Raw genomic sequence first — 15,801 nt, 5'->3', positions numbered from 1 at the left:
TGGCTCTCAGTGAAGTAAAAGATCAATTCTTGAATACACTGTGCTAGGCACAAAGTGAGCATATTGTAACATAAGGCACCTCTTCCTTCTGGGGGGTTTACAGTCTAATTGAAGGTGATGAGATGGGAACCCTGAAGTTAAGATACAGAATAGTATAAAGTCTAGACTAAAATACTAAACCATGGAATGCAATTGGGGGAACTCTCCTGACCTTATTATTGGGAGGTAGGTTTTCACTTTTCTGGCAAAAGCAAATGTTTTCCATGACCAGTGGCATGAAAGTTCACTAGTCCAATGGGACTCTGAATAAAGTGAGTCTGGGCAGGGGAAGGGTTGGTTTAGTCAATTTTCCTGATGGGTGATGGCAGCTGAGAACTAGGAAGTAGTTGCCCAGGACCCAGGCCATCCTGGGGAGAGGCTGCTCTCCTGTGGCTCAAACAACGCAGGCCATGCCTTGTGAGCCCTTCATGTTACATACTTAGAGCTCAGGTGTGCTCTCCGCTCAAGTTGGTCAGGCAGTCAGGGGCTGAAATGAAAGGAAGTGAAAGCAAAATTACCACTTATGGTGGGTATACTATGTTCTAGACACAGTACAATATATGGTTAATATTTTACTTACAATATCTCATCTTACTTTTACAAGAGATGATACATAATGCCATTCTCTTTTTATAGGTCAGAAAAGTGAAGATCATGGAGTTTGAGTGACTTGTCCCAGGTCAAATGCCTAGTCACTAGCACAGTTGAGATTCAAACACTGACGTCACTTATCTTACTCCTAAGCCTGTGCTCTTCTTAGGCCTTCCTCAGAGTGGATGCTGAGGGGACAAGGGCCTCCCAGGCAGCAATTGCATAGGCCACGCCCCCTCAGCAGGGTAGCCATCTTGCCTTCTGCAGTGCAGAAAAGAGAAGGGAAACATGTTTCTGAATGCTTCCCTGTGGCCTGTCCTGTGTTTTTTAGCTACAAGTTTCTGCTGGCAGAAAGTATAACCCAAGTGTACTGTATTTGCAATGAGAAATTATTAGTTTAACTCCAGTGAAGGCAGTGAGGCAACAGAATACAACATCCCCTTCTATATTGTATGCATGCAATAAACAGTGAGCAGAAAAGAAAAAAAATAATCTCAACATGTTCAGATGATGAAACAGCTGGAGTTCATCAAGGCATTCCAAGACAAAACCCACAAAACTGCAAAAATTCTGTTTAATCCTCACTGTCACCTCTTGGCCCCTGCCAGTAACTTATGAAAAATAATGACATGAAAGATATTTCTTGTTTAGAGTTTTTCTCACTTTTTACCAACACTCCCCAGTGAAGACTTTTCCTGCCCTTCCTGATGCAGGGTGGAGGCAGAGATGTGCAGTAAAATAAACACAGATAAAGGAATTAGGAGGCCTGGATTCTAGTCCTAGCTTGCTTGCAACAGTTATATAATTTTAGGAAAATAACTATTGATTCTCTGACCTCCATTACCTCATTGTCCAATGGGAGAATTTTTCTATTAGAACCAGCACCAATATTCAATGGTGTAGAAACTGAAACGGAGTTTAGGTGACCTCATCCAATAAGAAAGATGCCCAGATAGAAGGGATTTGAACATGGCTGAATGGTTTGCACAGGAAACAAAACAGGAGACAGTGGTAAAGTCATTTCTTTCCTTGCCAAGGGCACACCCAAGAATTATTTTGCTGATTGCTCCCTACCCTTTGCACAGTTTGAGACCAGTTACTAAGTTATTAAGGAATAAAGCTAAAAGGATGTGGGAAGAGGAGATGACAAGGAAATCTCTTACTCTGGATGTTTAATAGAGATTAAAAAAAAACAAAACAAGCAATTAAGGTAGAACTTCAATAAGATAAGAGAATATGAATAGACATTTCTCAAAAAAAGATATATAAATGGCTAACAAACCCATGAAAAATGGTCAACATCATTACTCATTAGGGATATGCAAATCAAAACTACAATGAATTACTATTCCACACCCACTTGGATGGGTATAAAAAGTGGAAAATAGCAAATGTTGGTGGAGAGAAGGATACACTGGCATCTTCCTTCATACATTGCTGATGGGAATCACTGTGAAAAACAGTTTGGCAATTTTTCAGAAAGAATTATCATATGACCCTGCAATTCCACTTCTAGGTATATATCCATAGAACAAAAAACAGATACTCAAACAAATACTTGTACATGAATGTTCATAACACCACTATTCATAATAGCTAAAAAGTAGAAAAAAACCAAATGTTCATAAATGAGTGAATGGCTGGACAAATTGTGGTTTATACCTACAATGAAATATTATTCAGCCACAGAAAGAATGAAGTGTTGATATTATGCTACAATGAGGAAGAACCTCAAAAACATTATGCAAAGTAGAAGTTGCAAAGAAAAGGTTACATACTGTATGCTTCCATTTATGTGAAATATCCAGAAAAAGTAAATACATAGAAACAGAAAACAGATTGGTAGTTTCCAGGGGCTGGAGGGAGGGAGGATTGGGGAGTAACGGCTTAAAAGATACAAGGCTTTATTTGGGGACAATAAAAACGTTTTGGAAATAAGTAGGGGTGGTGTCTATACAACATTGTGAATGTACTAAATGCTGCTGAACTGTTCACTTAAAAATGATAAATTTTATGTTATATGAATTTCACCTCTCCCCTCCCCCAAAAAACAGGTAAGAAATGAACATGTCTTCAAACAGGGAGTTCTTTAGTATAGCAAGCCTGCTTTGATATCATCTCACATGCTTTAAAATCCCTTCGATGGTAGAATTTCAGGAACTCAAAAGATGTTGAAACTCTTAAACTGAAAGCACCACTCCATATATCTGAGATAATCTCAGAATATATCAGGGACGTGCTGATTCCTTGACAGGTACATACCCACTCATCATATACATCTATCATTTTCAACACTATTTTTGTAACCAAGCCTGCAGCTCTTCAATTCTATCACTCCCTGTGGTGTGTCTTCAGTTCCCTTTCATTTCTTCATCCTTCTTTTTCCTTCAGGGTTACATTTTTTGTTTGGTTTGGTTTGTATTTTCCTTCTGTGGAAAGTTGTGGTTTGTATGATGACTGGAGCAAAAAACAAAACAAAACAAAACAAAACAAAACCCACCAAATCAACCAACCAAACAAAAACACCTCTGATGGTGAGCCAGAAAATAGCTTGGGTGGAGAGGCCTGAGTAAAAGGAAGGGAATTGGAGTTGGAAAGCACGTGGAACAGTGTCCAACACTTGACATTGAAGAAGGCCATAGCTCAGGTGGTCCTATGCCTATAAAACTCTGCTAAGCACCACCTATTCTGATTTACTTAGTCTAAGAGCTCTTTATTTCTATTAAATCCCACAGTGAATTTTCAACGTGACTGAAAAATCCAGTACAGAGATCTTGGTACACAAGCCGGAACTGGACCATTCTCGGCTTGGGCACAGTCTGTCCAAAGTGTAGCCAGCTTGCTCACACACTCTGTTCACCCCCTCACTCTGACCTCTTAGTGTGTCTGGACTGTAGAGACACTTTCTTTTGTGGAGTTTTCAGTGACCACATCAACTGATCTCCAGCAGTGTGCAGTGTTTAGAAATGTTTTTCTCTCTCAAGTCAAGTTTCCATTTTCTTGTTAAGTGCAATAAACCAGCCCAGAAATTGCTTCCATCAAGCTCTGTGTTTGATTCTCTGGGGTTTCAGTGCAGTACATTGTGTTGCTTATGACATCATCGTCTCCATGGCAACACCCCAATGAGACTTTTCATGGTCAAAAGAAAAATAAATGCAAAGAAATTTCTGTTCAATTTTAATAGCCTTGGTTATTCATTATTGAGAGCAAAGGGAGTAGGAAGAATTGTATTGTATTACTTGAGGCTAACCACAGACATCTGAAGCCAAATATTTAAGACTCCCAATCAGCAATCTCCATTCTTCCCCATTTGTTCCTTATCCTCTCCTTAAAGTGCATGATAATGGAACTCTTCTGGGGCTCACTTGGATAGGTATTCTGGGTACCAAGAAGTGAAAAAGAACCTGACTGAGAACATGAAAGAGGCCCCAGATGGCAAGAGCCCTGGATTAGGATCCCTGCCCCATCATGGTAAACTGGTTCTTGACTGTGTCATCTGTAGCTAGTCAGTCAAATTCTCTGTGCCAGTTTCCTAAAGTGCTGAAAGGAAGGAAGTGCAAGGCAGAGTGTACATTGTGAGGATAAAATATATGATTTCTTAATATCTCAAGACTATGCATTTTTAGAAACCAACTAGCAAAACTAATAATAGAGTTATGTCTCATAATCAGTTGTGCAATATATTTCAATTATGATGGTTGCTAGACTCATAATGCTTCTAAGAAAATATGCCTCCTGCTAAAGAGGGAACATAGGTAGCCATATTTAATGCTCTGTCACCCTGCCTCTGCCATTAGCTACATGTAAAAATTCTATAATCCAGCCTGATCAGAAGAGGAGATAGACAAATCAGATTCTCTTTATCTGGAATTTTCCTTGGAAAATTGTTAGAGTTAGGATCCAAAACTGAGAGTATAGGTAGAGAATAGTCATGAGGTGGGGTCAGAGCCAAAGGAGACTGTGGGGGTTGCAAGCAGCAGAGGAAGAATCAGGATAATGGTAAAGTCAATTTTATAAGGCAGCACATACTGAGTTCAGTAAAAACTACAGGGAAAGGATGAAAAGGTTAACTTGGTAGCAAGAGGAAAATAGTGTATGTTGCAGAGGGAAATGGAAACCAGGAGATACCACTTACCCAGCAAAACTTAGCTGGGTGCCTATTGTGCAATGCTGGGCATTGGAATCCACTAGCAACCCAGACACAGTTCTGTCTTCATGGAGCCAACAACTGAACAGTCAATTATTTTTAAAAAAAGATGCCCTAAGTACTCTGACAGAGAATAAATGGGGGTACAGTAGGAGCACTAAGTTTGTCTGGGCAGTTCAAGAAAGATTTCCTAGGGGTTCCTGGGTAGCTCAGTCAGTTAAGCGTCTGACTCTTGATTTCAGCTCAGGTCATGATCCCAGGGTCTTGGGGTCAAGTCCTGAGCTGGGCTCCACACTGAGTGTAGAGCCTGCTTAAAATCCTCTCTCTCTTCCTCTACCCCTCCCTTGCATGGGCATGCACATGCACTCCCTCTCTCTCCCTCTCTCTCTGTCTCTCAAAAACAAAACAAAGCAAAAATGGAAACTTGCAATTTAAAATCAAGTGTGGCCTATGGACAAGTAGGGGTAATTCTGATGAGAAAACAGAGATAGTGAAAGAATATTTCAAACTACTGAGAAAATATACAAAAAGACTTGGTAGTGAGATGTCAGCAGTTTTCTAGGATGAAGACACACGTATTTCTCTAACTGCATTCTCTTAATCTTTGCTTTGAGCAAAACTTTGTTCCTCTTGACCTATAGGGTGTAACTAAAGCAAATGGCTACAAGACTTAAAGCTCACATGAAGCTGAGGTGTATGGGGACATAGAAGACATGGTCCTGCTTTTAAGAAGCTTAGGGTATAAATTGCAAATGGGCCATCAGAAATAAATCAAGTAAGCAAACTGGTAATGACATGTGCTACATTCTAAATACCAAGTTATAAGTACAGCTAGCAAATGGTATATGAATTCAAAGGTGGCAAATCATAATTTTTAGATTATTAAATACAAACTTCTCTTAAAAACAGATATTTTCTTTGTAGTTACCATGGGATTTACATAAAACATTTGCAACAGTCTATTTTAAGCTGATAACTTCAATTGCACATAATAATGCTCCACTTTTACTTCTCCCCACTCTCTGTGTTATTAATGTCACAATTGACATCTTTTCATACTGTGTATGCATTTAGCATATTTTAATACTTACAGTTATTTTAAATAATTTTCTACTAGCTTTTATAGTAGAATTAAAAGTGATTTTCACACCACCATAACAGTATTAACAGTATTGTATAATTGTATATATATTTACATTTACCAGTGAGTTTAATGCTTTCATATGCTTCATGATTCTGTTCAGCATCCTTTTATTTCAAGTTGGAGAACTCTTAACATTTCTTCTGAGACAGTTCTAGTGGTGATGAACTCCCTCAGCTTTTGTTTGCCTGGGAAAGTCTTTATATATCTTTAATTTTTGAAGGAGAGTTTTGCTGGGTATCGTACTATTGGTGTAAGGTTTTTATTTGTTTTGTTTTTGTTTTTTTTCTGTCAGAACTTTAAATATATTATACAACTTCCTTCTGGCCTGTAAGGTTTCTGCTGAGCAATGTGCTGGTAGTCTTATGGGAGTTCTGAAAAGGAAATTAATAAAAAATCCCATTTCTAATAGCATAAAACTACTTAGGAAAAAATTTAACCAAGAAGATTAAAGACTTGTACGCTGAAAACTATAAAACAATGATGAATGAGATTTTAAAATATGCAAATGAGAAAACATCCTGTGTTTATGGTTTTATGATTTAATGTTGTTAAAATGTCCAAACTACTCAAGACAATTCACAGATTCAATGCAATTCCTATCAAATCCCAAGGACATGTTTTATGGAGATAGGAAAAAAAAAAAACTTACAATTTGTATGGAACCAGAAAGGACCCTGAATAGCCAAAACAACCTTAAGAAAGAACAGGACTAGAGGCATCACACTTTTTGAGTTCAAAATATATTACATAACAACAATAATTAAAACCATATGGTACTAGCATAAAGATAGACATATAGACCAATAGAATGAAATAGAGAACCCAGAAATAAACCCATGCATATATGATTAACTGAAATTCAACAGGGTGCTATGAATATACAATAGAGGAAGGACAGTCTCTTCAACAAATGGTGTTGAGAAAACTGCAAAAGAATGAAATTGGACCCTCATGTTATACCATATGCAAAAATTGACTCAAAATGGATTGAACACCTAAACTTAAGACCTGAAACTATGAAATGCCTAGATAAAAACATAAGGGTTGCTGAGGATGTGGAGAAACCAGATCCTGTGCACTGTTGTTGGAAGGTAAAATGGTGCAGCCACTGTGGAAAATAGTATGGAGGTTCCTTGAGAAATTAAAACTAGGTGGCTCAGTGGGTTAAGCATCTGACTCTTGGTTTTGGCTCAGGTCATGATCTCACAGTGCTGAGAATAAGTCCTGCATCGGGCTCTACACTGGGGGTGGAGACTGCTTGGGATTCTCTCTCCCTTTTCCTCTGCCCTTCTCTCTCTCTCTCTCTCTCTCTCTCTCTCTCTCTCTCTTCTGGGCATTTATCCAGAAGAGTTGAAATTAGAATCTTGAAGGAATATTTGCCCTCCCATGTTCACTGAAGCATCATTCATAATAGCCAATATGTGGAAATAACCTAAGTGTCCATCAGTGGACTTAAAAATGTGGTACATATATACACTGGAATATTAGTCAGCCTTGAAAGAGAAGGAAATCCTGCTATATGTGACAACATGAATGTACCTGGAGAAAGTTATGCTAAGTGAAACAAGCCAGTCACAGAAGTGTGAGTATTGCATAATTCCACTTATGTGATGTGAGATCTCTAAAATAGTCAGACTTAAAGAAGCAGAGAGTAGAATGGTGGTTGCCAGGGACTGAGTGGAGGGGACAATGTGTAGTGGCTATTCAACTGGCATATAGTTTCAGTTGTCCAAGATGAATAAATTCTAGAGATCTGTTGTGAAACATTGTCTATAGTTAACAACACACTATATTGTACATTTAAATTTTGTTGAGGATAGATTTCATGTTGGACCCTCTTAGTACAATAAAACAAAAACAAACAAAGAAACTTTGGCATGTGTCAAAGTTTCATTTAAGTAATTAATGGAGGGATCATCAGAATGACAAAGCTAGTTCAATGAGGGTATGAGAAACTCAAACTTACATAGTCAGTGGAAAAAAAGAATAGTGAGATAAGGTTACTAAAGTTAAGTGAAAAACATCTGTTTGGCTAATCAATTGTTAGCCAAAGTGACATTTGTCAAGAGGCTCACATGAGTCTCAGATGGGTCTTCATATGACATTAAAAAATCACACAATCATCTTTTTGCCTTATTTTCAAGTTCTGGATACATTTTCCTCAACATTGCCTCTGCCATCAGGAATAGACTGAAAGTTATTCTTCTAATGCATGCACACACATGTCCTCACACACACAAAAAAGCTGGTTTCATATTTTTGTGCTAAGATTAATTGTACTTGTTGCATAGTTAACTGCCTTCTGTAGTTTTTTAAGGTAATTGAAATTAGACATAGACTTAATATATAGCATACATGTAGAGCCATGACTCATACCTTAATGGCACAATAATTTATAATACTATACCAACTCAGTGGGAGCTATTACATATAGTCTCAGAAACTATGTCTTCACACTGTGTAAATTCTGTTCTACTTGGCCTGATTCACTTAAATAAGTGAAGCAAGAAGTGTTGTATCATAGTCTTTTTGTTGACTTGTCAGGAAAACTAGAGAGAAGCTCACCTAATTAATTTTTGTCTGGAAGTTATCTAGAGCATAGAGTTAGTTTCAGCAGCCATTATTATTTCAGAGATTTTTTTTTCTACCACTTTTATTAGCCTATCTATTCAAAGGCTAAGAAACTGAAACTAAGAAATTAATCTTCATCAGGTTTTACCTGCAGTACCTATAATTGCAAATGAGTTCCTCCTGCTTCAGGCTTTCCCCAGTTCAATGAGACTCCTGGTCTACCAGGAAGAGGTCGTCTTTACTACCAGCTGCAAGCCTTAGATGTCCTAAGAGGGCTTCAGAGATATTGATTCCACATAGGAAGTACAACTCTTGCTCCTTAATGGTGGGCCCTTTCATGCATGATTAAGTGGAATTTATTCTTCAACATGACATCACCAGCATGGCTTTGGTTGCACAATAGATCTGTCCACTATATCCTTGCATAAGGACTGATTCTTAAAAATTGTGCATAATCACAACACCATTAAAGGTGAAGAGTCTCCGTTCCAGTAATTGTAATAATAGCTGTTAACTATCCTAAGTATTTTGTAAACAAGGCAATCACTATCTTATATATTTTCTATAGAATCATCATAGATTATGCCAGAGATAACATCTGTAAGTATAGTTTACATATTTATATGTGAATTATAATTAGAAATAGTACAATCTGAACTTAGTAGGGTCTTATTTTTTTCTTTTCAAAGGTCACTTGTGATCTTTATAAGCATAACTAAACATAAAAACATTCTTTTGGATTCTGATAATCAGATGCATCATCATCCTTCAGTTCCCTTGATGACTCATTAGTTTACAACCTATATTGGAATTTCCCAGAGAATACTTTTGCTTAATTTTGAAGGATAATTGGGAATAAAGTACATTCAAAAAGTGTTTCCTTTTAGTTTTTGCAAGTATAGCCTATTAAACTGAGCATTTGTGACAGAAAAAGAAGCAAGGAAAAGGGAAATCTTGTAAGTCCATCACAAAACAGAACCTTAAAAATACTACCAACAACATTTTTAAGTTCATTTATTTATGTTGAGAGAGAGAGAAAGAGAGATTGAGAGGGAGGGGCAGAGAAAGAGGGAAACAGAGAATCCCAAGCAGGCTCTGCATTGTCAGCACAGAGCCCAATGTGGGGCTCTATCCCACGAACCATGAGATCATGACCAGAGGCAAAATTAGGAGTCAAGTGCTCAACTAACTGAGCAACCCAGGTGCCCCTTAGAGAAGACATACCAAAAACATTTTAAAACAAATAACCACACACAGGATTTCCTCATTGATTTTATTCAGTCCTAAGTAACTTATTCACATTCTGCTGCATCTTGGGTCACCTACTGTCTACTTTCATAGAATTGTCCCCTTCTGAATTAAAATAGTCCTGGAAATCCTGAATCAAGCATCCACTAAGGTTTGATAAGTGCTGCTCATGGGGCTAAGGTCAGCTCATCCTGGAAAGACCACATTTATGAGTCTTTTCCTTGCAGCATTGGTGGCTACAAGTGCTTGTTCTCATTCTCTCCTCCAAAACTCTAAGGTTATCCTTCTTTGCTATTTCTCCTCCAAGTCCTACTCTTGGCCTAAAGCTAAAAGCGAAGGGCTCAATGCAAGCTGATAGGAGAAGAAACCACCCATTAATGACAAAAATGCAAATATGGGGTGACATTTCTGAAGAAGGGAAACAGGAAATCTTGGGAAAACAGTGAGTAAGCTGTGTCAATCAAGAAAGATAACAGAGTCCTAAATAATAAAAAGATAAAGACTCTAAGGAATAACAAAAGTACTGAAGCCTCAAGTATGAAATGGGTTGGGAGAATTACTGGTTAAGAAAGTGGAAAGTCAAAGAAAAAGAAAGAAAGTAATGACATTGGGGCCATTGTACTTATAGTTTGTGAAAACAATTTTGGATTCGTTGGAAAAATAATTATAAATATATTAGCCAAGGAAGACTGAGAGGTAACCTTACTTAGTGGTAACCTATGAGCATTACAGAGATTAAAAATATTTCAAAAGGGAGCCGTTCAACAGCAGGCAGACAGGAGTATTTCTATTGATTGTAGTTCTTTTGAACAATCTCGAAGAGTGGTTTATTCACTATGTTAGTGTCAACTTGAAAATTACTCTGAAAAAGGAAGGGGAAAAGCCATGGTTAAAAAATTACTGTTAAATAAAGCCACATGGACTGCTCATTCATTTTAAGGAAACTCATTTGTTCCCAAAGGAGCTTTGAGAGCCATTTTAAAAATATTTTCTCTATCCACTGTCCATTTGGCTGTCTAACTGTGACCAGAAGTCTGGGTAAATATCTAATTATTATTTTTCTAAGTGAAAATCAATGGACTTAGTGCCAGTTTTAGTTTTCTAAAATGAGAACAAATTTAGAAGAAAGTTAAATGTGAAAGACACATTCGTCTTTTTCCAAGATAATGCTTAATGGGTCCCTCAGTTCTATGTCCAGAAAAAAAGAATGAACCCCATCTCCTGTCTTTTCTTTTTGTAGAAACTCCTCTAAGGCAGGTAACCTAGCACCTGTTTGTGCCCATCTGTTTTTATGTTGGTACCTTTGTTCTTCTTTTAGAGGTCCTCATTTCACTCTGGGGTCCTTCTAAATGCCACTTAACTGCCAAGATCTAACTCCAATTGTACTTCCTCTGTGAAGGCAATTCTGTATCTGTCTTTTATGTATCTATCTTCCTTTTACAGTCCAAACACAGTGTTCAAGGATGTTCCATGGTCCCCTGCATTTCTGAGTAAAATGATACTTTTAGGTAATATAAAAAGTCAGAAACTCTCACAGTATAATGATTGTAAATTATGTGATGGAAAAAATTCATAGAATGAATGTTCCTAGTCTTTTACATTCTTGTATCTATCCAGAAGAATTGTGACTTTGTTTGAACACTTTCTCTCCCCAACTCTCCAAGTTGCCAGATAAGTTCTTCTGGGCTTTTTCAAATCCAGAAGAGGAGAGGAGAGGATAAGAAACAAGGGCACTTAGCCTAGGTCTTGGAGGAGGAAAGTGTGTATTTGGAAGGATAAGAGTAGTGGATGCAAGGACTAAAAATGTTTAAGAAGTACAGCTTCAGACTTAAATCTTATTTATGCTATTCAAGAAATTCTAATAAAGGTCTGATATAATTTTGCTTGACTTTATTCCTTGGACTACAACAAAATTTGGGGACTGAATTTCATGGGTTAAAGTTTTATAACTGCTCCATTTCATATCAATTTATTAAGAGAATATGTGCTAACCCAAATCAAGAACACTGTCTTGAAATGGGGACAGATGATGTAGGATAGATTTTTGACACAGATAGAGGTTTGATTCCCATTCTGCAATTTATGGTCTGTGCAACTTTGGGCCAATTATCTAAATAATCTAGGCCTTGGATATCCTGAATATTTCACTGTAAAAGGAAAACAATAATGACAAAAATGATGATGATGATAGTAACTAACTTATAGATTAGTTGTGAGGATTAAATAATCAGTTTAAAGTACCTAACAAGATGCCCAACACCAAGTAGATGCTCATTAATATTAACAACTATTGTTGTTATTGCAATCAATATATGATTACTCCCTCTGGAAAGAAGAGCTATGGGAGAGGAGATTAATCAGTTTAACTGAAGTGGTTCAAGAAAGGCTCTTCAAAGGGTTACTTCTCATCATATTAAATTTCCACTCATTTATGTCTTCAAAATCACATGAAATATGCACATTCATTGTAGAAAAATCATAAAATATAAAACAAGGAAGGAAGAAAAGTCATGTGAAACATCACTTCTAAAAAATAATTCCTATTAATGTTTTGCTCTACATGCTTTCAGATTTTGTGTGTATCTGCGTACTTGTTGATTGTTATTTATTTAAAAAATAGGACACTGTATATTTATATATAGGGTACAATATGCATATAGGATATAGTACATATAATGTTTTACAAACTGTTCCTTACGCTTATTAATATGCTGTGAGTATTCGTTTGAAATTTCTGTATAATATTCACTTTTATGGATGTTTCATAATTTATTTAACTAACAGTGAGGGTATAGTTTTGAGCTGATTCCTACATGGTGAAAAAGAGGCTGTCACATGAAGCTAAAAGCAGAAAGAATAGCAATTTTTGATGCTGTAATATGGGAATGAACTCTTTCAGGGGACCAGAAGAGAGCTAGTGTGAGTCCTGGGTAAGGAGAACATAACAGAGGACAGAAGATACTGAGGGAAAGAATGGCATGATATGTTTATTTATTTCATTTCCAACCAATCCAATAGCTATGCGAAGACTTGAATGAAGGTTTGGGCTGGGAAGAGTGGAAACAGACCCGTTTAGAGGCTCTTGCAGTTTTCCAGGAAGAGACTGATGGTAACCTGGACCAGGGTAGAAGTTCTGATACTGACATCTTGAAATTCTTCATACTTTATCTTTGAACTTGACTTTTATAAGTGAAAGTTTAATGGGACAATGGACCACGCACATGAGCAGAGGAGATACATGCCCTATGTGTGTCCATCACTGTTTGCTGTTGCATTTGCCTACCGAATTTGCCATAGTCCATGAGCACAAAATTCTGGTGGGCTCACAATACATGGGAGTTCAGCAAGACTCAGAGCAAATACAGGGTAAGTATGTCACATGTAAGACTGAGTAAGCTGGGGCGCTGACTACAAAGCTTTCTGTTTGAACCAAGCTTTCCATTTGAGCCAGAAGTTACTTCAAAGGAAGAGAGAAGGCAGCGGTGTTCTAAGAAACATGAACTATCAAGGAACTCTATTATATCCTCTCTTAATTGTGTTACTTCCTGGTATTAGCCAAACACTTACACTGAAAATGATGACAAAGAAACAGAGAAGATGCGGCAGTCCACGGTTCCTTCTCTTTTCCATTCCTCCTTACTCATCAGTAAACGAAAGGTAGAGAGCACTGGCAGAATGTGCACGTATCAAGAAATGAAATAAAAACAGCTGAGTTAGCTTTGTGCAATGTTTCCACTATCCTGATAAGAATGAAATACATACATATAAACTATGAACTATGAACTGTTTAATTTTGGTGATTTTGCATACAAGTTAAATGCTTTTATTCTGTACTTTAAACCTGCTTTGCCATACACACACACACACACACACACACATGCTATTAATTTAAAATTTAAAATCTAAAATCTTTATTTAGAATGGCATTAATTGCTAGGGAGAAAAAGAGCAAAGAGGGGCTGAGATTAGGATGTGAGCTTCAGTGAGACATTGAGCTAAGACCCCCAGGAGGTGAAGGAGCAAGTGATCTGTATATCTGAGAGAGAAGCACTGCAGGAAGATAGAGTCAGGGCTCAGAACAGCAACCCTGAGAGCCTTGCAGAGCCCACACTGCACGAGTGTCTGTGATGCCAGCACCCAAGGGGATAGCCTCTGTAAAGGCCCTGAGGAATTTCACTAGCCTGTCTGAAAAACAGCCGAGCTCTGTGAGTTGGAGCAGAGTGAACGAGAGGGAGTGTGGTCAAGAGGAAATGGGAAGAGAGGTGATGCGGGCAGAGAGGCATGTATGTCTTGACCTTAAGATCTTGACTTTTACGTTGAGGGAGATTGGAATCACCGCAGGGTTTGTGGCAGAGTGGTGGAAAGAATGAAACGGACATACGATTGAAGTGCTTGCCCTGTAACTTACCAGCCATTTGACTTTGTGTATGTTACTTGGTATTTCTTCCAAGCTTTACTTTCTAACCCCCTTTCAGATGGGGTTGGTAAATGTGCCTGGTTCAGAGGGTTTCCAGAATCAAATACGATACTCTGCATGATTAGCACAGCGTTTGATCTCTGGTAAATTCTCAATAAATGCAATTTATTGTTAGTGCTCCTGTGATGATAAGGACTCAGAAATAGTAGCATTTTCTGTAGTGCGCATTTCCTATTTCCCAAGAATCAGGAAAATTGATCATATTAAAATGGTTCTTACTTGGGTAAGAATGACATGCGTTAACCATTTATAATTATTTGCCCCTTTAAACCAGGTTACCTATTAATCCTCTCAAGCTAAAAATAGTATGTTTCAGGAAAGCAAAAATGTTCAACTCACCCAGGGAAAACATTCTAACTAGACCACAAGGACTGAATCAATTAGGAACCTTCCTCCAGTCTATTTCTATGAACTATTCTTCTATGTGTCTTATTTTAACCTTCTTCTTCTTCTTCTTCTTTTTTTTTTTAAGGCTGCTCAGACTTGTTCCTTCTGCAGCTGTCAGCTCACCCTTAGTGAGGAAAAGAGCTTAGGGGCTTCACTCCCTCAGGACTTGACCTAGGAGACGCCCCTTGGCTTTGGCTTTGGGAGGCCCCAGTCCACAGGAGGAGAAGGGTCTCTGTCCTTGCCCCAACAGCTGAGGAGGGGCCTGTGTTGCAGGGCCTCAGGGAACTTATCCATAAATAATCAGCACAGAATCTTCATTTTCTGGACCATTCCCTTTTGGTTTCTTCTCTACCTCCCCAGGTAATATTTTAACAAGGATTATTTTACAACAGGATCTGATCTTTAAGGTGCTTGGTGGATGGAAATTGTGCTGTCTTGTTTGTTACGAACTGTTGTTTTGTGCAAGAAATTCCTGCACAGATTCGCAGAGAGAGAAACATGTGAACAATAGTGAAAGGGATTAGACAGGATATGGGGACCATCCAGTCCAATGAGTTGGGGGACATAGGACATGCCTGGCCAGGACATACAGAACCCCAAGGTATAAGAGAAAAAATTTAAATTTATATACAGAGTTTCATTAATTTTTAATGGTTAATCTTTCCTATAAAGTGAAAGTATCTGAAAAAATATTGGATACATGAAAAGGATGTTAATGAAGACACATTTAAGTTTCAGTATTTTAAGGGTGTCAAAATCACAATTTATTATAATTCTATTTTTCTAGTTTTCAGTTAAGAAATATCTTATAATGTATTTAACATATACTTCTACACTTATTTTGTTTTCAAATGAGAATATTGTCTTGTTTGACGTTGTCTCCTAACACAGTGACAATATTAAATATTTTTAAATATTAACTCATTGAAATATCTTTTGCAGAAATCTACACAAGCAATTAATCATTAACAAATGTTAAAGGACAATAATAATAAATGCAAGCCACTGCTAAATTTTAAGAATGAAATAAGAAAATATCATGAATCAGTTTTAGAAAGTCTAAAAGCAGTGGTGATTTAAAAAATACCAAACATTGCATGCTGCTTAAAACCATTTAAGAAGAAATATATTAAAACTTCAACCTTCCAAATATTAAGGAGCCAAAGACAATGGCTGCTTTTTTTGTAAATTAGATAC

This window comes from Panthera pardus, unplaced genomic scaffold (assembly GCF_024362965.1).
Source record: "Panthera pardus isolate Hobbes unplaced genomic scaffold, ASM2436296v1 HiC_scaffold_12, whole genome shotgun sequence".
In the NCBI taxonomy this organism is placed as follows: domain Eukaryota; kingdom Metazoa; phylum Chordata; class Mammalia; order Carnivora; family Felidae; genus Panthera; species Panthera pardus.
Note: the sequence above shows the minus strand (reverse complement) of the source record.